The 27,857-nt window shown below is 34.4% G+C and overlaps 1 protein-coding gene across 4 annotated transcripts in view; it reads right to left on the bottom strand.

The window, feature by feature from the left end:
• The window catches only part of LOC145686136 (synaptotagmin 1-like), a 473,180-nt gene that overhangs the window by 226,555 nt on the left and 218,768 nt on the right, over positions 1 to 27,857 (bottom strand). For all 4 annotated transcript variants that reach the window (XR_014131519.1, XM_081759121.1, XM_081759123.1 and 1 more), the window contains exon 2: positions 14,406 to 14,483. The gene's annotated coding sequence lies outside the window, so the exon portion shown is untranslated. The remainder of the gene's footprint in view (positions 1 to 14,405; positions 14,484 to 27,857) is intronic.

Below are 27,857 nucleotides of genomic sequence, written 5' to 3'. Positions count from 1 at the left end.
AAGAATTTCCAATTCAATCAATAACTATTTGTGTCAGATCAGAAATACTAATTAAAACACAACTTGTAATAACCCACACGACAAAACGTTTAAATATCTACATTTTCATTTGTGCACATGTTTACTGTTGTGGTAATGGAAATGAAAATTTAGCAAAGCATGAGATTGATTTCTAATTATGAAAACCACTGGAACAGATCATAGTTATGATAATGAAAGGGAACACAAGTGTTAAACACTCTAATTACTTTGAAGGTTGTCTTTCTTACTTTCCAACCTTCGTTCCTGCCTATGCAGCACCATCTGAAAAGTGAAAGGAAAAGGAAAAGGCACGTAAACATAAAACACACTCATTATTATAATTATAAATAATTGTGAGCTTTTCATTTATGTTCTCAAGTGCGACTTTTCTGCCTGCTCTAGTTACGTACCTGGTTTCTACGTCAAACACATTATTTGTTTGACCTTAGTGTATGCAGAGGAATCAAACCACCGATGCATCCCTTCTTAATTATCCTAACATGTCTCGACCACACAAACCATCTGCTTGAAAATTTAATTAAATGAAGGTTTGCTTCGGAAACTAATATATAAACCAGCAAATAAGTGTCAGAATAGAAGAGGGGGATACAATTGGAAGGAAATTTTCACAGAGATTAGGTTTCTGGCCAACGTTATTTAATATCTAGAAACTATAGTAAAGAAGCGTCGGCTTAATGAAGACTGTGTTTCGCTTGTTACGGAATCAAAGAAGACAATTAAGTAAGATTTAGGAAAATCTCAGAAATAGCTGCGATAAATGTGGGATGAAAATAAACATTAGGAAGACAAAAGTTATGGTGATCAGAGTAAAATAGTCACTATCAAAGAAAGAAGTAGGGGAGGAAAAAATATACAGGTGATTAATTTTTGAACCTGGGTACTATTAGTGAGGACATGAAGTGAAAACGTTATAGAAGATATGAGTGATGAAAGAAGTATGTCAAGAAGAAGGGTAATCTAGTTTGTGAGCCCTTGAGTAAAGAGTTAAGAAAAAGGCTCGCAAAATATTTAGTGTCTCAGAAACATGTGTACTACACAAAAACGATGGAAAAAAGACAAAGCATTGGAAATGTGGATATAAAGAAGAACGGAGATAATTAGACGGGTCGAACGAGGAAGCAATGAAGTGTTAGAAAACGCAGAAGTGAAAAGAATAATTTTAGATGTAATTAAAATAAAAAAAAGAGCATCTGGCAGAGAAGGAACTGTATCATGAAGGATATGTTAATAGGTACAATGACCGAAAAAAAGAAAGAGGGAGAAAAAGGCTACAGTTCATAGATATGTTTTTAAAAAATCTCCAACGTGGAGTTAACTGAAGGTCGTGGTTCATGGAAATTTTTCATTTTGCAACAAGTTCCCCGCCAAATACTGCATGATACCTATGATGATTATATGATGAATGGCTCTGCTCTTCTATAACTTCCTTCTGGGTACGTTTTGAATTAAAACAAGCGTTTTTTGTTGTTGAAATTGTAAGCACTTTTGCATTGTAAACACTTTAGATGCCCACTGATTTAAACGTTTTCAACTAATTTTCACTGTACTGACCAACATTTCAGAGACGCACTTTTCTTCATGAACCATACTGTTTGCATCCCTGTTCTATATTGCTTGGGCAATGATCCTGAGGGTCCCGTGTTCCTTTTGAAGTTTTCTTCAGCTCCTCAGATTCGGATGTGTCCTTGGATATCTAACATCGAAACACACATAATTGAACGTTCTCTTCCCTCAAGTTATACATAAATCGGCGCTTCTGTAGTATAATAACGCTAAAACAGCATAGGTAAGTTCCAATGCTGCCTAGTTTTTGACTTCTGGAAACGCCACTCGCGTTGTATTATTTTGTATCAGTAATCTTCAAATCGGTATTCTGTATCGTCAATCATCATCTCTTATTTTCAGTTCGAGAATTCAGGAGTACTCGTACACTGCCAACAACTTTTTATCCAATCGCACCATCACTTCTCATCTTCGCAGTATTGACTTGTAGTCTAAAACCAGAGACATACACGCAAGCGTTGGCGTGCTCTCTGCTCTAAAGTGTTACTTTAATATTTAGAAAATATGAACAAAAAAGATCTTCACTTATTTATATAAGGAATTTTGCTATTATTATTATTATTATTATTATTATTATTATTATTATTATTATTATTATTATAACTGTTTCTACTCGCTTTCAAAACATAATAAACAATTACAGCTCAATGTAAGTTATTTCTAAACAAAACTTCTAAGTCGGTTTTATTATTAACCCTTTTCGGATCCTGGCTTTTTGGGCTATTTTTTAGACTTTCAGTCAAGCAGCTACTGTATCGACACTATTTATCCTAGGATCATGGTTCATACCACATTCTCTTCAGAATAGAGCTGGCTTTCAAATGGTACCACTTGCATGCTCATACCATATACCAGAAACGGGAAAAAATGTCAAAGTGAATGTTTCGGAAGGAAATTTTTTTCTTGAACTTTGGTCCCCCCTGGACCCCCCTGTGTCAACGTAGCCATCTAAAAAAATCTGAGAAATAGTACTTGGTATGCTGAATGTGTGTGCCAAATTTCAAGTTTCTATCTTGAATAGTAAGGGAGGGAGAAATTTTATCAAAATTTCCCACCATGCCCCAAATTACCACAAAACACTATGATCTCAGGGAAAAAATTCCTGAGACATTCCTAATTATCCTAGGGTCATGTGTCGCCCATATTCTCTTCTGAATAGAACTGCCTTTCAGGCGGTACCATTCACATGTCTCCATCATGTATCTAAGGCGGGAAATTGCTGAAAAAGGGGATTTTTTGGTCTAAATTTCCCTTTTTTCAACTTTTAGCCCCTCTGGACCCCCCTGTTCTAACGCAGAAATCTGAAAGAAAATCTGTTAAATACTACTCGGTGGACTGAATGTTTCTGCACAATTTCAATCTTCTAGATGCAAAAATAAGCCCGCCAGAAAAAAAATCAGAAATTTCCCCATGTTACCCTATACAGAAGTATATTTTGAAAAAAATTCACTGAGACGTCCCTAATTACCCTAGAATAATAATTCGACCGTCATTCTCTTCCGAATGGGACTGCCTTTCAGACGGTATGACTCACGTGTCTCCATCATGTATGTGAGGCGGGAAAATCATGAAAAACGGGATTTTTTTGGTCTAAAAATCCCTTTTTTCAGTTTCTCCCCCCTCTGGACCCCCCGTGTTTTAACGCAGAGATCTGAAAAAAATCTGATAAATACTACTTGGTAGGCTAAATGTTTGTGCACAATTTCAATCTTCTAGGTGCAAAAGTAAGCCCGCCAAAAAATATACCCACCATGTCCCATTTTTCCCTATATAGAAGTATATTTTTCAAAAAATCCCTGAGACGTCCCTAATTACCCTAGGACAATGATTCGACCGTCATTCTCTTCAGAATGGAACTGCCTTTCAGACGGTATGACTCACGTGTCCCCATCATGTATGTGAGGCGGGAAAATGACGAGAAACGGGATTTTGAGGGTAAAAATATCCCTTTTTTCACCCCTTTGCCCCTCTGGTTCCCCCCCTGTTTTAGCACTAACATCGGAACAAAAAATTTGGTAAATACTACTTGGTGGACTAAATGTTTGTGCAAAATTTCAATCTTCTACGTGGAAAAATAAGCCCGCCAAAAAATATTGAACATAGGCTTAGAAAATGAGAAAATAAATTTTTGACTTATGACGTCATCACCTTCTATGTCTGGGCGCAGGAAGGTCTGAAACCATACGTAATGTCTTCTACAAGGCCTCTGGACTTGGAAAACAACAACAAAAAAAAAACCGGACGAAAAAGCTCAAATAGAAGAGAAATAACGCAATGTACCATGAAAAACGCGTATGGTACAAAATTGTACCATAGGATCCCCAAAGGGTTAAACACGTTAAATTGAAATACAGCACATATTGTAAGGCATGTGGTATATTTTAATAGTTATGCACAGGATGCGAATTACTGTTGGGAATGACGGGGATTTCTCCCTCTGGTTTACTAGTCTAATATCAAAAAATACTTAAAACACGCGTTTATTTATTTTACTACTTATAATTGTTTATAATAATTTATTTTACTACTTACTTTACATATATACTTACTAGCATAACAGTCGTTCTTCGAACGGGGGTAATACTTTCATTTTGGAAATGAATGGCTGAATTTTGGTTTAAACTGCATCGGAAGTGTCACTATTCATCTCAGCAACCCAGAAAACTGAGTCCGACACTAATATCGGACATTTTCGATCATTTTAAAATATTTCCCCCCTTCCCTAAGTTGCACTGTCAAAATACTCGTAAAATGATAAAAACTATCGGGGTTCCGAACCTCATATATGTTGAAAATTTGATCGAAATCGGTCGGTAAGTCACAAACATAATTACTTCCATTTTCATATAAGTATTAAAGAAAAATATTGAAATACTGTCAATGGTAGTTTGTTACGAATTTATTTTACGAAAGATCAACTGAAGTATTCTGTATTAAAATGTATAATAATTACTCGATAATTTTATACATTTATTTTTTTGTTTGATTTTTGTTAATAAAAAATACCTCAAGCCGTCCTAGGTCCATAATAGAGATACAGATTTCTGATATTGACTCGGTATCGTGAGGCAATCAGAGGAACTAAACTTGAATTAACAAGGTAACGAACTCAAACATACAAAGAATAGAACTGACAGAATTAACAATCACTGATGTACTGAACTGACTCAATACCATCTTGCCTAACGGCTTATCAGCCATTGATATCTACAAGATAAGAATCTTTGTCATTTTTCGCGAGATGGGAATTTCCATCTTGTCTAATCCCACCTCTTGAAATTTTTCTACTACATTAATAACCATCAACACTACGAAATTTTCAAATTATACACTCATTTGAAAAAAAAATATTTATTAACCTCTATCAGAGATCGTACACAAATCAATAACCTAATTTCAATCACATACGCTATCAAAATGAAAATGAAAAGAAACCTTTAGTCTAAGTCCCACGATTATGCCTGTTAGGCTAAGGAAGACGATGAGTAAAGAGTAAATGACGGAAGAATTGGTGAAATTAAATCGAGAGGAAACGGGAGTACCCCGAGAAAACCCACGGACACGATGTTGTCCACCACAAACTTTCTTGGCCGGGGATCAAACCACGGACCCCACGCACCAGAGATAAGCAATCTACCTTTGAGCCACCGTGCCCCCTTACATACACTATCAATATAAAATATTGATTTCCTTAATATAAACAAAATTGTAGGGTTGTTTTTGAGGTAATCGAATGTTGATTTTCACTTTACAATGTAAAACTAACTGAATTGGGCGCTCTTCCTAAAGTTGGAAGTTAAAGCTTTTCTATGTATTTTATCAGGTATAATCCATCGTACTCAATCGCTTCTCTTATGCAAATCTGGTCCTATTACTGCCATAGTCCAGTCATTTCCAACTGGACGATATATGACGTAATAACAACGCCCTTTTACAGTCTGATAAATAAAAGAGAGAAACATTAAAGCAAATGAGTAAAGAGGATGAGATAAAAAGAATGAAATATGCAAATGTAATCAAGTGTGCTGTACGTGTAGCCACGGATCCACCAATGCCTGCGAAACCATCGACAACGCCATTGATGTCCTTGCATGTCGACACTGCTCTTTCTCAACGTTAAGTTTCTTGCCTACTCTAACTCTCACGTCAGTCTGGTTTACAGAGAGAGAAAGCAGCCAATTGTAACGTTTCAGTGTTCACGTGGAAATTACTGCTATAGTCTTTCGTATAAAGCTGAAAACATGTTTCATATATATACAGGGTGTTTCAAAACACCGACAACGTTTGGGAGGTGATTCCTGGCAACAAGGTAAGACAAAAAGTATAAGCCAAACTGGGTGTACGGTACAATGCTTCTTTTCGGAGTTATAGGCTGCTAAAAAAATAATGAAAAAATGAACTTTAAATTTCCAGTCCGGTCAAGACTTCACATAGGAAGTAATATGTGCCGTATCCAAATATCCAAAATTTAGGATATTGCGGTACTTCCTCAACAATTTTTATAAAAGGTAGTAGGTGAGTATTTCGAATTATATGTCTGTAGCCAAGGTCCCTGTATAAAAATTGTTGCGTAAGTACCTTAGGATTCTGAAACATGTATTTTTGAATAGCGCACGTATTAGTTCCTAAGTGAAGTTTATATCCGACTACAGCAGGTCTAATAGTTTTGGAGCTATGGAAATTTAAAGTTCATTTTTTATGTTTTCGGCAGCCTATAACACGGAAAAGAAGCATTTGTGTACCCAGGTTGGTCTATACTTTTTGTCTTATCTTGGTGTCAGGAATCACCTCCCAAACGTTGTCGGTGTTGTTTTGCAACACATTATATATATATATATATATATATATATATATATATATATATATATATATATATATATATATATAAATCCTTGTATTTATATTCACGTGTATTATTTGTCTAGTCTCACCGTCTTGTCTACCTGTCTGTTTCGACAGTGCAAATGGAGAAACAAAACTACTTACTGATTCATTAGAATAAAATTGTTAATAGACCTTGGCATATGTTTGTTAATTCTTGCAAAACATGACTCAAGGTAAGAAAAAAATTGTATTTCCACATCTAACTACAAAGTAACAAAACCTCCCCAGTATTATTTCAATGACAAAAGAACAAAGGTTAATTCTTGTATGTTGCGCACGATCAGTGGCGGCTCGTAACGGAAGGCCCATCGGTAGAAAAAAATATATGATAGTGTTATCGCTACAAGCTTAAGGAAGAATACTTACCGTACCTAATATCCTAAACTTTAATCAACAATAAAAACGTATTTATGTTTTCTTCCCATAGTTTATAAACTCACTCACTCTATGGCCTATGGTACCCGGAAGTTCAATGCCGCGTTCACAAAAACTCTCCACTGACTTCTATCCTTAGCCAATTGGATCCAGTTTCTACGTAGTATTCCTTATCTCTGCGAGATAAATCTTAATATTGTCCTCCCATCTGCGCCTAGGTCTTCCTAATGGTCGTTTTCCGATTGGTCTTCTAGGCAAGACTTTGAAAGCGTTTCTACTTTCTTCCATTCTAGCTACATGACTTGCACACCTAAGCCTCCTAGACTTGACGACCCTAACAATGTTGGGTAAACCGTATAAATTATGTAGTTCCTCGTTATTAAGTTTCCGCCAATCCCCTTTCCCGTTTCTCTTGGATCCAACATTCGTCTCAGGATCTTGTTCTCAAATGCTTTCAGTCTATGTTCTTCCTTCAGAGTAAGCGACCATGTTTCGCAACCATACAGAACAACAGGCATGATTATCGTGTTACATATTTTAAGCTTCAAATTCCTCGATACAACTCGCGACAACAAGAGATTTTGAACCGAATAGTAACACGAATTCCCTGCTTTTAGTCGACATTTAATTTCTTCGTGAATATGATTTTCATCTGTTAATATTGATCCTAGACATTTGAAAGTATCCACTTTATCAAAACTATTATTTAATATTTTAAGACATCCATAATTTGCCGTATTACGGAGCGATACAAATATGTATTTTTTTTTTCTTTTACCGAAGAGTTTTCTCACATGCTGCCACTGACCATGAGATTGTTCATCAAAAAGCTTTACCTTAAGGATGGTATCGAGACAAGACGAGAATCACATGCAATCTTATCTCGGTTGACAAGTAGTAATGTCGATCTCAGTCTAAAGTCGAAATCCACCATCTCGGTCTCGTCTCGACCAACAGATGCTTGTTTCGATCTCGGCTCGGTTTCGTCTCGATAGTCTTGAAATAGAAATTGGCAATTATATATTTCTGGGCTTTCGACATTTAGAGCCATTTTAACCCGTCACGTATGATGGATGACGTCCATCGGCAAGCCAACTACCCAGGGAAATGGGGGCGGAAGGGAGCGGCCTTACGTTGATGTTAGGAACCATTCGGACATTTACTTGGTGTGGGTGAGGAAAACCCAGGATAAACTCACTCAGAACGACTAGCCTGAAAAGTCTTTGACTCTTTCCGACCAACGAGGAAGGCCAATAACTATTGTATTATGTGCCTATATTTTTAATTGGACCGTTCAGGTATCTGTTTCGTTGTCATACGCCCAAGTAAAGATCCAGGTTCTGTGGGACCCAAGCAATTTGGGAAAGCCAGGCCCTCCTCGATCCTCAATATCAGCACATATGGAGGGGGTAGGCCTATACCCACCACTTTATTCTCCATTAAATTGAACTTCATGGAGTGGGGGGTATAGGCCTCAAAGGGGAGATGAAAGGAATGTGCCACAGTGCTTCAAAATTTTTTTTTTTAAAAAAAACGGAAATTATAGTGCAAAATATTGAATGGCGAGGATCAGGGGGAAGGAATTCACCCTTGCATACTCAAAATAGAAGAATTTTGCAGGAAGTTATTTACTGCAGGTATTTATTTTCTTATATAAATATTACTGAAATAAGACAACTTTGAAATTTAGGGGAACATACCCCCTTGTACTCTCTTATTCTTGAACGATTTCAACAGCAATAAATGAACTTCTAATAATGCAAGTTGGTATTACACAGCTAAAAACCTTTATTAATACGTTCAACTGTAATTAGTCTTTGCAACTGTAATTAAACAGTGAGTTGAGCTGTGTGTCTTTTGGCTGTATCAAAAATATTGCATTGTTTATACCTATATACTGTAGGATGTAAATATACAAAATAACCAGTTTGGTTTAAATAATTTTAAATAGGAGATTACTCTCCAGAGTTGTGCTCTTCATATTGGGTATTTACTTATGATCTATATGCAATATTTTGTAACCGGTAACGAAATATCAGCAAATGATTAGGATTTCCCATTATGATTTCACAGTTTTGTTATGTTGATAGCCAACAATACCGTACGGAAATTCCCTCAATGCCGTGGGAATATGGGGGAAAATTATTATCTTTGAGAAATCAGTGACTGATAAGCCATTACGTGAGATCGGAGGATATTCATCCGATTTTAAATTAATCTTTATTTTTCGACAATTACATTCTACGTAGTTTAAACTAACTTATTTAATTTGCCGATAATATCAAATTTCACAAATACACTTTTCTTTTTTTTTTTAATTTCTGATTACTCTAGACGAACTGATTGAAATTTAATGTGATTATTTCAGCACTAATCTATGAAACGGGACTTCACTGGGGTTCAAACCCAGGGACTTATCCAAATACCTGAAAGATAGAACGCAAGTTAAGCACTTGGCTAAGAAAGATCACTCAAGATTTTTGAAGTGTGATCTGTTATAGAATTTTGAGTTTTACGTATTCATTATAGAGAAAAACTAAATCAATGTGACTGAGTACAATTTAATGAGTTCGATCAAATTATTATTAATAGATTCGACAGTAAGCAGACAGGTTTTGGAGCGCAGCTTCTGTCCATGAGAATATTTGGAGAGACACGAAACTTTTTACTCAAAATGAAAAACTGGAGAAAGGTTTTTTTTTTTTTTTTCTGTGAGGGAATGAAAGATATATTTGAGGGGCAAAAAGGAAGAGATCGGTCAAGTGCTATATACAGTATAGAGTATTGGACTGTACGATTCAAAGACTTGGATTTTATGGAAGTTAGAAGAGAGATATTTAGAGAGCTTCGAAGTGTACTGTTGGAGGAAGATGGAGAAAGTAAAATGGACAGAGAGATAGAGTGTGAGAGAGAATAACCAACGAAGATGTTTTCAAACGGATAGGAGAGAAGAGGATACTTTCAGCCAGCATTCTTCGTAGAAAGATCAACTGGAATGGATACATCTTGCGAAAAAAATGTCTTCTTCATACTGCCATAGAAGGAAAGATGGAAGGAAAGCGACGAATAGAAAGAACAAAACTGATCGATGATTTGAAAAGTAAAAGAAACTATTGGGAGTTAAAAGAGGAAGCTGAAGATGGATAAACAGGAAAGAAACATTTCTAGGCCCAAACCTAAAATCATCTTCGTCTCAAAACCTGCCAAAAGGTAGAATACGTAATAACGGTCAATTCGGGAGAAAATGCTAAATTTGGGGAGATGCTCTCAGGCACTCGGGAGATAAGCAGTCATGATAATATTACTAACTTATACGAACATGCACCAGACAAAAAAAAAATGTTCTTTAGGTTTACCGTCTCCTCTCCTCACCTTCTGAGTGTGCAAACTACAAAAACTGTCTGTCTACAGTTAATGACAATAGTTAATAAAAACTGGTAGTGCAATCAGGGTAGAAGTAGTGGACGAAGAATTTTAGAAAAAATCAATCACGATATTCTGCATTACAAGCTCACATCTATTATCAAACTAGAGCTCCTTTCCTCAGAGGTGAGCTGTTTAGTCATGAAGAGTCGTGAAGTATACTGCTTCTCGCAAGATAAAACTTATTTTATTAAAACATTGCTACGTCTATTGGAGAAAATCAGGATGTACTATATAGCCAACCCTTATTTATTTGTGCACAAAGATTTTAAAATCCGGTTGCATCATCATAGCTACAGTAATATTACACTGAAGTACATTAAAATTACAATGATGGACTGGCATCTATTTTGTCATAACACCATTGACACAAATTAAACAGCAGTGTCAGATTAGAAATATGGCTACTGTTAAAATTCTACAATATTATTAAAATTTAACAAAAAAGTGTCCAAAAATGAAACATGTCAATCGATGGATCTCATTGAGCTGAAGAAAATGATATGAGCAAGTTTAAATACATACTCATGCGTATTTATCGAGAAAATCGACGAAAGTATTTTATTTTTGTAAGTCCATGATTTCCAATGGTATATTGTGAAACAGGGTAACATAGGAGCCACTTATTAAGATGAAATTGATACTGAAGTTTACACTCATCATGCTTTCTATGACGACAGTAGCAAGATAACGGTACACAGTACATGAGATACTGTACCTAGCTCAGAATTATTATTAACTTTGAAATTTTATTTTTCCTTAACAATAAGAGTACCCAAAGAGAACACATGAGGTAACTGATAGATGACTTAGAGCAGAATATAATGACATTCTTCAACGTAAATTCTGACGTGTAAATTTGGAGAAAAGAGAGAAAGATGAAAACAAGAACATAATACTCACTTTATGACTTTATCGCGGTAAAAAAAAAGTGTCATTCGTTGTCAATAATAATTGATTCTGCTTAAGCACACTGTTTATTTCTTTACTTACTTCATATGTAACTAACAACTGTTAATTAGCAGATTGTATCTATTATCGTTTGTGTTCTAATGGATACACTAACAATGATGCAGATTCTAACAGATACATTCATACTACTTGTAAATTTATTGATTCTTCTTCTTAATATTATTCGTCATCTTAATCGGGATCACTGTTATTTTAATATCAACCGTATTCCTCGCGTTACACTGGCGTTTAGTAAATAATAATGTTATGGTATTATCTAAGTCAGCCCGTCTTTGTGATCTTACTATAGCTTCGACGTTGGAAAGGAACTTTAAATCTACAAATAAATAAGGATAGGTTAACATTCTTAATTTTACAGATAGAACAATTAAAAAAAAAAAAGTTGTTGACATTCGTGTCACGGAAGACATGGTGCTTCAGTGCTTCATCGCATAACCTCTGAAGCGACGGGTTCTGGTTTGATTCCAGGAAGATCATGTGAACTTGAAATGGTCAACAATGCAAGTAGGAATTTCCTGAGTTCTAGACACTGCTAGAAACTACATATAGATAGCTTCCTTCTGCTTGTCCATAACTATTGTTGCCCACGAGACGTTTCGTCGTTTCGATTTCCCAAGTATATTTGCCAGTCTCCTCTCGAATATTGAAGGTTTGTTTCGCCTAGTTTTGTAAATTTGTATGCCAGACTTTTCGAAATATTGGTAGAATTGTACACTGAGGAATGGGACATTCAAATGCTATATATAAGGATTACCTGACACCTAGGTTCCTTCATGTTCATATCCAAACGAAGACAAAAATCATCACAACACATCAAAACTATTGGTACTAGCACAAATACCGGGGGGATGAGGGATACATGTCCCCCAATCTTGAAACTGGGGGACTGTCCCCCCAATAATCCGATTTGAAATCAGGGGCGTCATTTCAGACTTAACTTGAGGGGGGGCAAGAGCATCACCGACATTAGACTTTCACGTTTTGTACTAGTACATTAGTAGACAATCTCTTAAAGTATATGTATTCCTCAAACTCCTGAGGAGGGGGGGGGGCAATTGCCTCCTCCTGCCCCCATAAATGACTCCCCTGTTTGAAATGTGTTTTTTGGGGGAGAAATATGATGATTTGTGTCCGACTGTCACAAAGAAAAGTGAGATCCCAGAATAAGCCTTAAATCTGTCCGCCTTCCAATGTTGAAGACAACTCTTCTCCCCTGATCCTCCACAGAATTGTTTTTCAACTTCATAAATATTTTAACATCGCTTTAAAAAAGATGATGATTAAACGAACGGTCTTACCCTTCTACTCCTCCAGTGTTGAAGACAGATTTGCGCAGATGACTATTGGTAACGGATTTTAACATGGCACGTTACCGGAGTGTATATGAAATGTAAAGATCCAGACTAAACTTCTTTCAGTAATAAAATAAATAAGATAATAAAAATAATAGTACACAATTGATCAAATATTTGATAAAAAGTTTTCATTCAGAATTAATTCAATTCATGTAGAAATTAGACTACCTTACTTTTAAACCGCGAATAAAAAACAACTGAATAACACATACTTAATTTATGTAGTTTAACAGTTAAATAGTTCTGTATAAATAGTTCCAGCCTTAACCATTCATTATGTAATGACTTACAACATATCATTACATGATTTAATGATGATAAGGGTATGACAAGAATTTAACTTCAAACCTTTATTATTTTTTATTATAAGAATCAATTATGTACTCAGATTATGTTAAATTAGGCCTAGACAGGTATAAAATATATCACGATTATAATGAATTAGATTCCAAGCTCTACATTTAAACCACATTTATAATTGGAGTGTATTCCGTAATGACTTGCGCCTCTATAAATGTTGATAAATGCACTTCCATTATATTTACGATCTCTTTATCAATTTATATAGGTATATACTACGTAAGACTTGCGTGAACTAATGTTGCCTACAAGATTCGTGGATTTTCTTGTATCGACTTGAAAACGAAGACTTTAATTTTCAGGTTTTTCATTCGTCTCGAATTTTAAAAATTACGAGTTTTCGAGACAAGAACGGCTTACTTAAGATCATAATCCACAGTGGTAAATGTTAATCAGCACAGTATTAAAGGATTCAAAAACAATCTCTATTAATATTACTAAGTAAAATTGAAATATGATGACGTCCTACAATAGAAATGCAAAGTGCAACATTTTTATTTGTTTTTCTAATTAGTAACACCATCAACAGAATTCTTTATGTATTACCAAACTTTTTTAAAAAATTAAATTAATGTATTTGTCTGACTTTCACTTATAATGTCTACTTACTAATGGTTTGTGAAGCGTATAACTAACTACATTTTCTTTCTGCAAAACATTCATTTAGTTAAATATTTTCCACAACGTTTGATTAGCTAACCATTTTCAGAAACGATTCATTAGCTGAACATGTTAAGAAACGTTTCATTAGCTAAGTATTTTTTTTTTCAAAAGTTTCAATGGTTTAAAACACGGTGATGATGTTTAAAGCATATTTGTGTTGGAATATGAGATGGGCACGAAGTGCTTATGAATGTGACACTTACTCTTACGAAGTAATCAATAATAGCATGTGCAAATAACAAATGATATGAGATAATTTGTTTATAGATGATTATAATTTAAGATAATGAATAGGGATTATGAAGATATGGAGTAACATGATGTATGATTATGATTTAGGATAGAATGTGATTTGATTGAAGATTGTTGATATAAGAGAACTATAAGTGATATATGAAAAGATTAAGAATGAAGAGGTTAAATAAGATATTGAGTTTTAGTGCACAGAAATGTTCAGGACGTAGTTGTAAGAGTCACACATTTTGTGGAACACGAAAGATTTAGTTAAAGATCTTATTAAGTAAATAATAATAGCTAACAATTTGCATTTATTTGTATGCAAATGTTCAAACTTTTACTAAAACAATTTAGGATTTTAAAAAATAATAAACGTTTGAAACTAATTTATTTCAAAAATCCGTATTCCAGTCTATATTCATCCTGTAAAAACTAATAAATATTATTAGCGAAAAAGAGCATTACACATGGAAAGATAGAGTACAGTCATCCCACGTATAAACCAAAATTTTCCGAGTTATTTATACACACCTTGATTAGGAAAATGTAATCCGTCCGAGGTGATGATTCCTGACATTAGCAAATCAAGAGAGAGATGTGATCCAAATCCTGAAAGAATAAAATCATAAATAAATAACAACCAAAAGACATAAATCATTAATATTATAACATGTATTAAATTTTATGATAGTTACTGGCGAAAATAATGGCTCAAGTTGCTACATAAAATTTTCTACCTTTCTGGGAACAAAAAGTAGTGAGGAGAGAGAACGCCACTATCCACCCAGTGTCGTTGGACTGTCTCATTAGTCTCTTTCCCCGTCAACGGATTATATTTCTCACGTAGTAAAGGAAAATTCAAAAGAAACTATGGCACTTATTTCTTCATCTTCAGTCGTCGTCTTCATCTTTATAAAAGCACGTTTTCAGTTTTTTTTTTTTTTTTTTTTTGTGTGTGTGTGTGTGTTCTAAGTGTCAAAGCAACTAATATCGACATGTACGATAGATGGTAGAAACTTTTGTAGTACAAATTCCGATGAAAGAATCATAACCATGAAATTTAAATTGCCCAAGTTCTCTTTCGAACGTTTCCAAATCTACAGTAATGAAATATTGCTAAAAAGACATTCACTGGGTGACTAGTTGTACACGATTCGAGTTCAGATCTCCAAAGTATCCAATAGAATTAAGAAATTTCAAATAGATTTCTAACTTAAGTATAATAAAACTAATAGAAGTATATTATTCATAGCAGCAAAATAATTTTACTACCATTCTGTACCATACTTCCTAGAATACATAGTTAAAAATATTTCGAATTGTTTAAATACAACTACTTCCTTAACATAATTATTATTATAATGAAGTTTATAATTATAAAGTTTCTAGCACAGTACACATGTAAATGACAAGCCGTAAAAGAAATTAAATTATAACCAGTTGAGAATGCTCTAAGAGTATTGCCAGAACGAACTTAAAAAGAATTAATTTTCTTACTACCACAGGCTTTATACCAATTGTTCTATGTATTTTATTATTATACTCATTAAACAATTCATGTAATATATCTATCCATTTATAATTTCTTCGTGTGCTAAATTTTTTCCACATGTTTTGTTTAAGAGTTATGTTAAAACGTTCTACGGTATGTTGTTTTATGGAGAGAGTGGAGGGCTCAAAATTGAAAAATTTGCAATCTCTCTCTCTATATATATGACTTGTGGTTCCCGAGATATGGCTCCTTAAATCCCCTGAAACCCGAACTTTTTTGACCAATATCTTGGGAACAGTGTCACTGGTTACTATTTGATACCAAAATATTTACCATCCTCTTATTTATTGATCAACGGCAACATGATCTCTCTATGACTTACGGTTCCCGAGATATGATATGGGTCCTTAAATCTCCTGAAATCGTATTTTTTGGGGGGAGGGGGCCAATATCTCGGGAACGATAAGAGTGACGCGAAAAATTCCATCACTTCTTTGAGAGAGTTTTTGATGCTCTACCGAATGGAAGGCTCAAAATTGAAAAGAAATCACAAATAACACACACACACATATTTTATATATATATATATATATATATATATATATATATATATATATATATATTATATATATATATATATATATATATATATATATATATATTTGGTCAGTTATACTTTTTAAGTTCGTTAATAATTTGTTTGCGACTCAACCGTTACATCACACATTTAAGATTTTACATTGAAATAACTTTTTCTTTTGCCTTCGTATTTGCTGTATCACGCTGCTTTGATTTTATAATAAAAATGTGCTTTCTAATCTTTAATTCTTTACTCATTATATATATAGTCTTGGGTTTCTACAGACAGTTATACTGCTTCTTAGGTAATTTAAGATTTACATATTTTATTGCAATAAATTCTTTAATTTGCAGGAGTATTTTGTTGGTCTAATATAGTAATTTCCAACTGAATGCTCTTTGACATCACAGTTTGTTCCTCTCCTCAATTTGAGAGAAAGAAACTGGCAAGGTGGCCTGACGTTCATAATAATACATTGATGAAAATCAACAACATTCATAACGAAGTTTTTTTTTTTTTTTAATTTTACTACTCATGGAACGATGACTGTGTATACACTGTCAACACTTGCCCTCCTACGTCATGCCCCCTCCCCTCCTTCACTCATTGTACTTCTCTCGACTTTTCTCTAAATTGTAAAATCTCGCTCCTATGCTACACATGAGCGAGTTAGACGTTACTAATTCAACAGTCGGCTATAAACGTGTTGAAATACGTTTCTCGAACATCTCCATATATATATCGAATATCGAAGTATATTTTGAGACTTCAGTTATGCATGAAGTTTAACAAACTACTTGTTGCGGTTAAAAAAAAAAAGACATCAAATGAAATAATATTTATTTTAGAAGGTTTGTGACAAAAGTGTAAAGTTAAACTATTTTAATTGATAACTTCTTTGCGAAGTTCATGACTTCTGAAACAATATGGACTAACTTTTCTTTTTAAATAAAAAAGTTAATTACATTAATTTTACTTTATGAAAAACAAATCATTAACGTTCTAACAAGCTCAAAAGAAAATCATTCTACTTCTTTTTCCAAAATATATATTTAATTACAAAAAGTAACGAAATAAATATTTTCTATATACTTTGCCAATGATTTGAAACTGATACAAATGTCATGTAATTAAAAGCTAAAATGAAGAACTTAAAATAGACAACATAGACTATCTAATTTGAAGTTTTCACAAAAGTACTCATTAGAAGTATTAGTGCTTCATATGAGATAAATAATCACAAACTCTCAATTCCTTAGAAAGAACCTTGAAAAGATTGTACATCTATTCAAAAGTCTTCAAAGTACGCTGTTTTCCCCTTAAAGATACTTTGTTTAAATTCCAGATAAAATATTTTTAGTTTAAATTTATATACATACGAGCTCGTGGTTTTGCTCTCTCCATATTACTTAGCATGGACCGAAACTATTTCCAATCATTAAGCTCAACGCATTACAGAGAAAATTATTCCGTTTGATCAAGGGAAAAAAGGCTTCTTGCTTTCTAGGAAAACAAACTGTACACTAATTTTGGATGGTTCGATAATTCCAAGTACCAATTATTTAGCTTGATTTGTGGTGTCTTCTGAATTAATAACTTATACTATATTGTGAAAAACAAGCTAACCAATCATTAAGTTTATTGCCGTCCATAAGAGAGTTCTGTTGGAATAATTTAAAAGATACATATCAAATTAGTAACAGATAAATTGTAAATAGGATACAATAATTTAAAAGCAACAGATAATTTTAAATTTATAAATAGGATACAATAATTTAAAAGCAACAGATAATTTTAAATTTGTAAATAGGATATAATAATTTAAAATGTATTCTTATATGAGTAATTTGATCTCAAAGTACTTGCATATGTTTAGCAGAAAGGAACATTGATTCCTAATTCTAATTTGTCTGGACTATTTCATTAAATGATTCATCAAGATATGAAGAAAATGAGAACTCGAATTATCTTTTATAGTAACAAATCTACAGACTTGAATTCAACGCATGAAGTGTTTCCACTGGACACATTAGCCTTATGCTAAATTGAAAAGAAAAAAATATTCGAATCTAAACTTGTCTATTAGGAAGGACTAAACAGGATGAGCGCTATGTCTTACAAAAAAAAAAAAAAAAAAAAGTCAAAAGAACAAAATAATGTAATGTGTTTGAATTAAAGTTCAAATCTCCGCTCTGAAATCAGGAATACTTTTACCGAAATATATAAAGTATGTAATAATAGGGCAATTCTCTTTCTCTAAATGATATTTCCTGGCCCATCTATAACATCTATATATTAGGCCTAAGTTCGTTATATCAAAATTGCTGGAACTAATAAAAAAAAGTAGTTTACTCACTTTGTTCAATGATAACACTAAAGATAAAATATATTTAATGTATTTTCCGAAGATTTTCTGAATTTACCTTTTTATTTATTTATTTATTTATTTATTTATTTATTTATTTATTTATTTACAAAATTACTTCTTTATAATTGCAAATACATCCACTATTAATGGTTTCTTTACAGATTACATTTAAACTGTATAGAAAAACATGTTTATACATGTCTAGCCACACAAGTTAAATGTTCAAGTCTGGCCATAAAGAAAAAATGACATAAGTTACGAACTGTTGTATACATCAACATATACATATATATAAATATTATTGTTATACATTCTATCTAGTTATTCCTTACAGGCTTGGTACAAAGCTCATGTCCGCATCAAACACACTCCGTAAGATCGATTCAACGTTCTTGAAGTTGTCACTTGAGCAAGGTAAAAAGCAGATCTCATTATATACTGATAAATCAATCATTTTATTAAAAAAATCAAGACCAGAAAAATCAAGAATAAGACACTATCACTAAATTTTCCGAGCATTCAGTCAAGTTTATGAAGTAATCTTGAAAACCTAGGACTGCAGCATATTTTCTCGGAATATAGGCACTACAGAAAATAAAAGAAACCACCGGATTAGAAAATACTAAAATGCAAGTTTTAGTAAAGTACTGAAAAACTATAGATGCTAGATTTAGTAAGCCTTGTTGTATATTCTTAAATTCTATTTTGCGTTATGAAGAAATTCGCCCTGGCCTTGAATGCTCGCATGAAAAAAAAAAAGTATTCTTGAAAAAAAAAAAATCAATGCTCCTAAAAATAAACTGTATACTTCACTTGATGTAAAGTTTCCTGGGTTAATAGAGTTTACTTTGTGTTTTTGCTGGCTGGCAATAAGTTCCTCGTTGTTCGCATAGCAGAATTCCGTATCCAGGTCATGCTAAAGACGGTATTAGTGGAAGTCTGTGTGTTGTGGTGTTCATCTGTTAGTTCAGCGAAGCACAAGAAGAATCCAGGATTATACAGAAAGGTAACCTTGGATTTTAGAAATAAATAAAAAAAAAGAAATGGTATTGACTTTGGTTAGAACTGAATGAAAACGCAATTCCGTTGTGATCGAAATGACTGTGGTTCGTCTCCAGGAAACAGTTTGTCTTTGGAATGAGGTTTGTTTTTTGAACACCTCTCTCGACCCTCCCTTTCAATTCACCGTACGTGACAAGAAAAATAAAAAGAGGATGTGTTAAAACACACACACACACACACACACACACACTGCAAGGACACTATTGATGTGATTGGATGTTTCTTTAATGTAGCAGGTCAGCCGGAGATCAAGCTCCATCGAACTACACATTTTTCCTCTTTTCTTTCTTTCTTTCTTTTCCTTTTTACCACTTCTACGGAATAACACTTTCCCCAACACATCCTCTTTCATGAGCTTCTCTAAGGTTGATGACACATTTTAGACTTCCAAACTAAACTACGCAAAAGGACATCAAGCCTTATAGAACAACTATGTCCGTCCGTTCGTCCGCTGTCAACAACGATCAGAACAAAAACGTTAAGAGCTAGCAGCAAGAAAGGATTTTTTTTTTTTTTTTTTTTGCAAAACATGTAAATTGACTTATAACTCATGCGTATGGATATTCTGTCATTAATTTTCAGTTTGTTTAGTTGGAGTAGCTTGGAAACTATGGAGCAGAATTTTTTTTTTATTTCCACCGATAACTAATCGGTTGGGGCCTCTGTAAGGGGGAACTAAGAAAATCTTAGTTTTCATGAATTAACACTCTGAATTGGCAACTTTGCTGATGTTTCAGTGCATCAAAAGATGTGTTAAGGATCTGTCTACATTATGCAATTCCTGAAAACAATGAAAAAGAAACTTTGAAATTATCATGAAAAAACTTTTACTTACATACACCCGGCAACGCTGCTATTTATTTCTATGGGGCTAGTTAAAGCAAGAGGTATACAGGAACAATCCTCGAACTTACAAGACCTGGAAACGAACATTCGCAGTACCATTGAGAACATTAACACTTCTACTCTTCGTAAAGTTGCTGCCAACATGGTGAAACGCGTGAACCTGTGTTTCAATCAAAAGAGAGGGTACTTCCAGCATCTATTGTAAAGCAGATAACACATTGCGTGGTAGTAGCAGTGTTGCTGGGTTCATGTAAGTAACAGTTTTATCATAATAATTTCAAAGTCTCTTTTTCTTTCTTTTCAGGAATTGCATAATATAGACAGACCCTTAACACACCCTTTGATGGACTGAAACGTCAGCAAAGTTGCAAATTCAGAGTGTTAATTCACGAAAACTACGATTTCCCTAGTTTCCCCTTACAGAGGCCCCATCCGATTAGTTATCGGTGCAAATGAAAAATTATTTTTTCTGCTCCATAGTTTCCAAGCTACTCCAACTAAAACTGAAAATTAATGACATAACATCCATACGTATGAGTTGTGTCAATTTACATGTTTTGCAAAAAAAAAAAAAAAAAAAAAAAATTATTTACACCTTTGGTTACATATGACAACACTGTGTGGTTCCTAGTGTACTTCAATCGTTGCTTCCTAGTTTAAAAATATATGCATGAACAAGGCTTCCTTTTGGTATAACCATTATTTGTGTATCGCTTCAGGTTCAAAAGTTCTACTATCCCAAACTCCGGGTTGCATTGTATATTGGACACCCTGTATTACCACAGGCCGAGAAGCGATGTGATTACTCAGACAAAAACACATTGAAAGACCAAACTCTAAAATAGATCTACAAATGAATATAAATTAAAAAGTCAAGCTTTGTGTTAAAATAATATTCTTATGAGAAGGCGTTCAAATTGTGTTTAACAATGATTAATCGATATTTCAATCTATTCCTCGTGTGGGTTTGCCATGTATTTTAACAAATTTTATACCAGAATATTTGACAATTTATTCTAAGTTGTTTTGATTTGTTGAAAAGACAACACCCATAATGATAGTTCATAGAATCGGTATCTCATTTTTCTATCAAAATGGTCAGATAAAATGAGCCATACCATACTGTTTATGGTATGGTATGATATCAGCCCAAGTTACATTTTAAAAAATGGTGGGAATAGGAACCTATCTTAAAGAAGCAAATTTCTGTCAAGCTTATTTTTTGTCGAATTGAACCACCCACAGAAGGTTAGTTGTTAGGTGTAAATCTTCTGTGGGTATAAAAGTACAGACCTTCTGTACGAGAAATATCAATTTTAATCCTATCCTCCTCTCTTTCTTATAGTTGGTATATACATCTTTAATTACAAGGAAAGTAGGTTTATATCCACTAGCCAAATATTATTAATTATTTATGAAACCTATCGCATGTTCAGAATATAGGATTAAAATAAATTGACTAAAATTGTCCCTACTAGATATCCACTGCAACTGCCACCAATCATCGAGCTTACGGATTGATCACACGGACCTCACCTAAAATCGATTTTTTTTTTTTTTTACACTCATTCTAATGCGAGAACGCTAGCAGGCTTTACTTTTATATTTCAATTGGTCCCACCTTCCTTGTAATTATGTCAAGTAATATTACTCGTATTTATTATTTGTTGCATTATTTGTGAATTCATTATTATTGGTTGCACTTTAGCATTGAACCTTTAAGCTCTGGCGTCCCTTTAAGCACTGAGACTGTATGAGACTTAGTCATTCAATTTAATATGGAATACGAGCCTCCGAAATATATTCACATTTCAATAGTCTCTCACCGGGATTGAAACCCGAAACCACATGCACCAAAGACGTGCGCGTTAGTCGCTAGACTAGTGGGATACGTTTTGTTAGTTCTTTGTAATTCAAATCTAGTCTTTATAAACTTAAAGGAAGGTAACGAGTTGATAACTAAGTCTTAGCCTTTGTATTCACAGGAAAAGAAGCAACATTTTTGATATTGTGCGCGTTCAGTTATGTTAAAGTAAAAACTTTCGATATGTTCGTTCACGGAACAAACATTGATTGTGGTATGGTGACATTTGACCTTTCAGTAGTCTGCAAAGGCAAAATTTACTGTGAAGCTGACAGCGCTAATACAGAGCTGTGTGGCTGTACCTCCGAAATCATGCCTTCCCCCAAGCGATGTAATATTTAAAACCCTTTTATGGTTTATCCAGCGCGGTTTCTGAACCACTAAACGACCTCATCTGCTGCCAGATTTTGCTCCCTGTAGCTAAACAAACTCCCTGCCTGCCTTCTCCATGTAAATATCGTACGAGATACGACGTTAATATCCATAGAACCCAACAACTGTGGAAAGGCCTCCCAAAACATTACATAATGCAGAGACATTTTAGAAATTAACTATTCATGTACATAACAATTGCACTGAGTTGTATAGAGCTTTCTAAATCAAGAATGTTAATATGTAAAAAGGAAAAGAAATGTTTATAAGACCAAGTAAGTCTTTTAAAACAAAGAAAAAAATATTTTTTTAGGACCAAATAAGTCTCTCAAAACAACATTTTGAATTAAAGGTAAACTATAAATGGAACAAAATTGTTGCATAATAAAACAGGAAGTAAGTTTAGAGACTTGTCCTAATAAATCCGCTCCCAACAGACCGAGTTATGGTATTTCAAATTTGGGATATTGAATCATTTCAAAAAGATCTTTCGAACGGTGCTGAATTTGATTGGGGAACATCTTATTTCCTGCAACTACGTAAACATCCTTATGTTCCAGTTTTAATATTAGAAAGGGAGAACAATGGTTCTGTGACAGTGCGAGGGTTCTCTTGATTCGATCCCCTTTAATATAAGTTTCTAGTGGACAATATCGTGTCCATGTGTTTTCTCGGGTTTCTCCCGTTTCCCCCCCCCCATATTTTCATTTCGCCAATTCTTCCATAATCATTCGCTTTAATTCAGGCCCGTTTCCACGGAGGGTCTAGGGGGCCGCCTCCCCTAAATTTTTGCTGCCCCCCCTAAAATTTTCACAGTAGGCTTGCAAATGAACTATAATATGGTGATGAATCATAAAATGGTTGGATCGCCCCCCCCCCTAACTTCTACGCCGCCCTACATTTTTGGGCTGGTTACCGGCCTGCTTTAATTACCTGCGTTAAAATTAAAACATTTATTTAATTTTAATTTTTTGTAGTTTGTCACGCATATCTTCCTAGCCATAGAAAGTGAAACCTTGTTTCACAATATACAAATAGAATCTTTAGAGGTCACCAATACGTGGTTTTCGAATTTCTCTAAAAGTTGTAGCTATTAATATTTCGTCACTTTTGTATTTATTTTTTTTTTTCTAATTTTATTTCTTAACATTGTAACTTGAATTGTATTTGTAAGAACAAAAAACGAAGTGCAAAAAAAGCCAATTTATATATTCGTCTTTTGCCTTTTCAATGGTTTTAAAAATAAAATTTAATTTTACATTATTTTTAACAAGAAAACTATTTGAGATTCCTTCAAGCAAATTGAAATGAAATGAAATCTTTAAGTTTTACGTCTCACAGTTATGCCGGTTAGGCTAAAGGAGACGGTGATGATGATAGATGAATGAAATAGTGGAATGTAGAAAGTGAGAAAAAACGGGAGAACCCCGGGAAAACCCACGAGCACGGTGTTTGTCCACCACAAAGTCCACATGGCACGAGCTGGGATAGAACCAGGGATCCCAAGCACCGGCGGTGAACGCTCTACCACTGAGAAACCACGCCACCATTCAAGCAAATTGTGAGATATTACAATACTTCTGGGAGGCACGGTGCTTCAATGATACAGAGCTAATCTCTGGTGTGAAAAGTCTCTGATTTTACTCCAAGCATGTGCGTTTGTGAAAGAACAACACAGTATCGCTAGATTTTCTCGAGTTATCCCGTTTTCTCCCATATTCTCACCCTACTAATCTGTTCATAATCATTTTTATTAATCAACAGGAAGCCATGGCCAAGGTTAGACATAATATTACGTTTCCTTTAGTGATTTGCCACTGTTGGATACTTAATGGTCATTCACATGTGTTGACATCGTCTGGTATTATTATTTTAACATGGAAAGTAGCAAAGTATCAGCGCTGCAATATGCCAATAATCCCGGAAAAGGTTTTTTTTTTTTTTTTTTTTAACGACACGCCATTATTAGCCCATTAGGTGTCTGCACTTGGTGTCAGTGAGTCGTTCTTGTTTCAGAATAGTGTATTCCTACCCATTTTACCCATCCACACTGAAAAAAGAATATTGTAGGTGGCGTACTTAGAAAGGTAAAACACATGAGTAATTCCTGTAGTTTTAGGACAATGTACAGCAGACGTATAACTGAAAACGCATGTTTTATAGTACTTTCTGTAAAAATGTTCCATCTGTACGTACTTTCCGTATAAAACAATATAGGCGGTCAAGAATACACATTCAAATGGACGTATATAACATATAGCTGAGGAATATGGCATAAGTATATGCATGTGATATACGGAGAACTATTAGATGTCAGACATTCCGCAACGGCATGATGTAACATCTAAGGGCAGTGCCTATGTAGCATACGGATAACGTATGCTCCGTACTGATTTCTGTAGTAAGCAAGAGGATTCCGTATATATGTACTATATACCGCTGTCCGGAGAACTGATTTTTCTCAGTGCACATTCCCATTTATCCACAAACAATGCTACAACTACCTCTAATTTGTGATTTTTTTTCCATGTTTCGAAAAAAAAAAAAACCTTCGTATGTATCTGGCATTAATTAGTGAGGAACGTCGAATCTCCATAATTTATATATCTCAAAAATATTTACAACGCTAGGCCTTCTCTGGGTGGTAGTTTCATTTCATTCGCACCTATGGTTCAAAAGTATTGATGTTCCAATTTTCGAGTCGCTGAAAACCCTGTATTATCGCTCCCTCCCTAAAGATCTTTTCTATGGTCCTTACCAACTAGAACTTTATAGATATATTTTTATTTCCCATGCAACCTAGAAATCCATGTTTAGATTTATTATGCATATAATATAAGGATAATAGATATTTATTCTGAAGTTTCCTGTCTATGTTTTTCTTTTCTTTTCTTTTTAAAACTGTTTCAATCAAATCATCTATGAGGTGATAATCCATCTCCAAGGGCGCCCATGTTGTGGTTTCCTAGGGGGGCAAGTATAAGCGACATTTCAAATGTAGTCTTAAATTTTGCGGTAACTATTCTAAAGTATCTATTGGGTTTTCGATTTTTCGAAGCACAATTTCCTCTAAAGGAGGGCGAGCGCCCCACCTTGCCCCCCTGATAGAACAGAGCTGGACAAGGACGCCCATTTTCCCATCTGTAATCTACTCGTAGTGTAATCGTCAACGTAGTTGTTGTCTGTGTTAATACTGCCACTTTTGGGAAGCACGGTGCCTCAGTAATAGGGTGGTTACCTGTGGTTCGAAAGGTAACTGATTTAATTCCAAGCATCTGCGTTTATGAAGGACCAGTGGCGTAGCAGCTGCCCCCGCAACCCCCGCAGTGCGGGGGGGGCCCGATGTATAGGGGCCCCGAAGTCTTGCGATGAATAAAGTTTTAAAGAAGTAGAACTTCCACCTTACTTGTGTCGGCTTTACAAGTGGGGCCCCTTCTCTATACTTTGCGGGGGGGCCCGCAAAAGTGTGCTACGCCACTGTGAAGGACTACTTTATTTTCCATTCTATCCAGTCATTGCCAAATGAATGTTCTGTGACGTCACAGTCTGCTGCTTTCCTTCTCTGAAAGCCACACAGACAGAATAAGCAGCAGGCAGAAAATTGATGTTAAGATAAAGTTGTAATCACATGCAAATAAGAACATTGATAGCTTTGTTGATAGTTTTGCAGATACACCACATGTGAATCCATCACTACACGTACTCTGTCAAATTATTTTATTCTGCTACTCCATATGCTTCTTCTCTCTTTTGCTCTCATGTTTCCTCTCTGTTATTTGTCTGATTGTAGAAGTGCACACCTACGTCAAGCATCGGCCAGTTAAAAAGGGACTCCGCTAAGCGTTCACTATAATTAACCTTTTTTCTATTCCTTCCGCATCATCCCGACTTATCATTACTTCCAGAACAGTATTTTAAAACTTACAGTTAGGGAGCTATAAGCATTTTCTAGAAACTACTTACTACCACTCATTATTACACGATTTCTAAGAAAGTCAGAAAAGTTATTAACTAAAGTTAAATACGTATTAGGAAACCAAGATTGTTACATTGAGAGGAATCTGAAAATTTTAGTTAACGAATGTATTTAAAATATCTCGGGATGCATTCTTATACGAGTTCTTTTAACACAGTACATACCCTGCTGCATAAGCGAAAACAGAAATTGATTTATGAAACGTTCATTCTGGTTAGTATAAAAGTTACATCATTCAGAAAGTAGGTCGTATCTTTTTTCATCATGATAAATGAAAAAAAAAGTACTTACAACGAATAGAGGACAAACTAACTCGTAAATTCAGAAAGTTTCTATCGTGGATTTGAAAAAAAAAAAAGAAGTTTAAGGATATATACTATTGTTAAAATAGGTGTTGTTGAAAGTCTGTTCTGTGCTAACATGTAGGCCTACTGCAAAGTCCTTCTGTGAATAAACATCTGTTTGTAAAATGGCTTTCACAATTATAAGTACAGAATGGCTATAAAGTCTGTAAACAAAGGCGAATTGATGGGCAGCATATTACCACATGTCTGCCACCATTCTAAAAAAAAAAAAAAACCACCTTCTACAAATGCTTCACCATGCTTCTCTAAAACTCAGCATGTGAGAATCTAAAGGAGCCATTGAAATTGTATTCTCTTCAGGAATTTTACAGTACGCAACTCAGATTTTAAATGGAGAAGTTCATGAAGTTGAGATCGGGTAACCATTCTCAATATTCACAGACCCTGCTTTTCCAATCTTGCGTCTTGGAAACATTATCCAACTAGTGACATACGATTTCTTAACGAAACATTACCGCCGTATATAAATTAAGTAAGATATGTTGAATCGTTAAGAAATAAAGTTCAGAACGAAGTTCAGAGTGTAGAAGACAGCTGCACTTCAGCTGTGAATAACTATCAAAATGCACTCAAGTTTGTTGATAATATACAGGATGTGTGGGAAAAGAAATGGCAGAAACAAAATACGAAGATGGAGTCATAGAAGAACCCACAAAATGGCTCACCTATCAATCCAGAATAGAAGGCGTCATTCATTACATAAAAGACGAAAATCTAAAAGATGAAAACGACAGACTTAAAAGTAGACTAGCTATTTCTGGAGAAAAATAAAGTACACTAAAAGAGTGTCAAATACCTTTCAGCTGATCACGAAAGAAAGACATTCGTTGATATAGTGAAAAAGCAAGAGACGGTTAGAACAAGCAAAAGCAATCAAAGGCAATGTTCAGACAAAGGCCAGATATATTTCTTAAAGAAAAGGAGAATGAGTTAATCAAAGATTTGCAGACCAAACTTGTAAAGTCTTTTCATCCAATTAAGCGAAGAGTTAAAGTTAGGGGTGGGTGGGTCATTAAGCGTTGAGACAGAAACTAAAGAAGATGCAGAAAAAAATATTA

Source organism: Thermobia domestica, chromosome 5, assembly GCF_964235325.1.
Source record: "Thermobia domestica chromosome 5, izTheDome1.hap1.1, whole genome shotgun sequence".
In the NCBI taxonomy this organism is placed as follows: Eukaryota; Metazoa; Arthropoda; class Insecta; order Zygentoma; family Lepismatidae; genus Thermobia; species Thermobia domestica.
The sequence above is the reverse complement of the archived record's forward strand: the minus strand, read 5'-3'. Positions and strand labels throughout refer to the sequence as shown.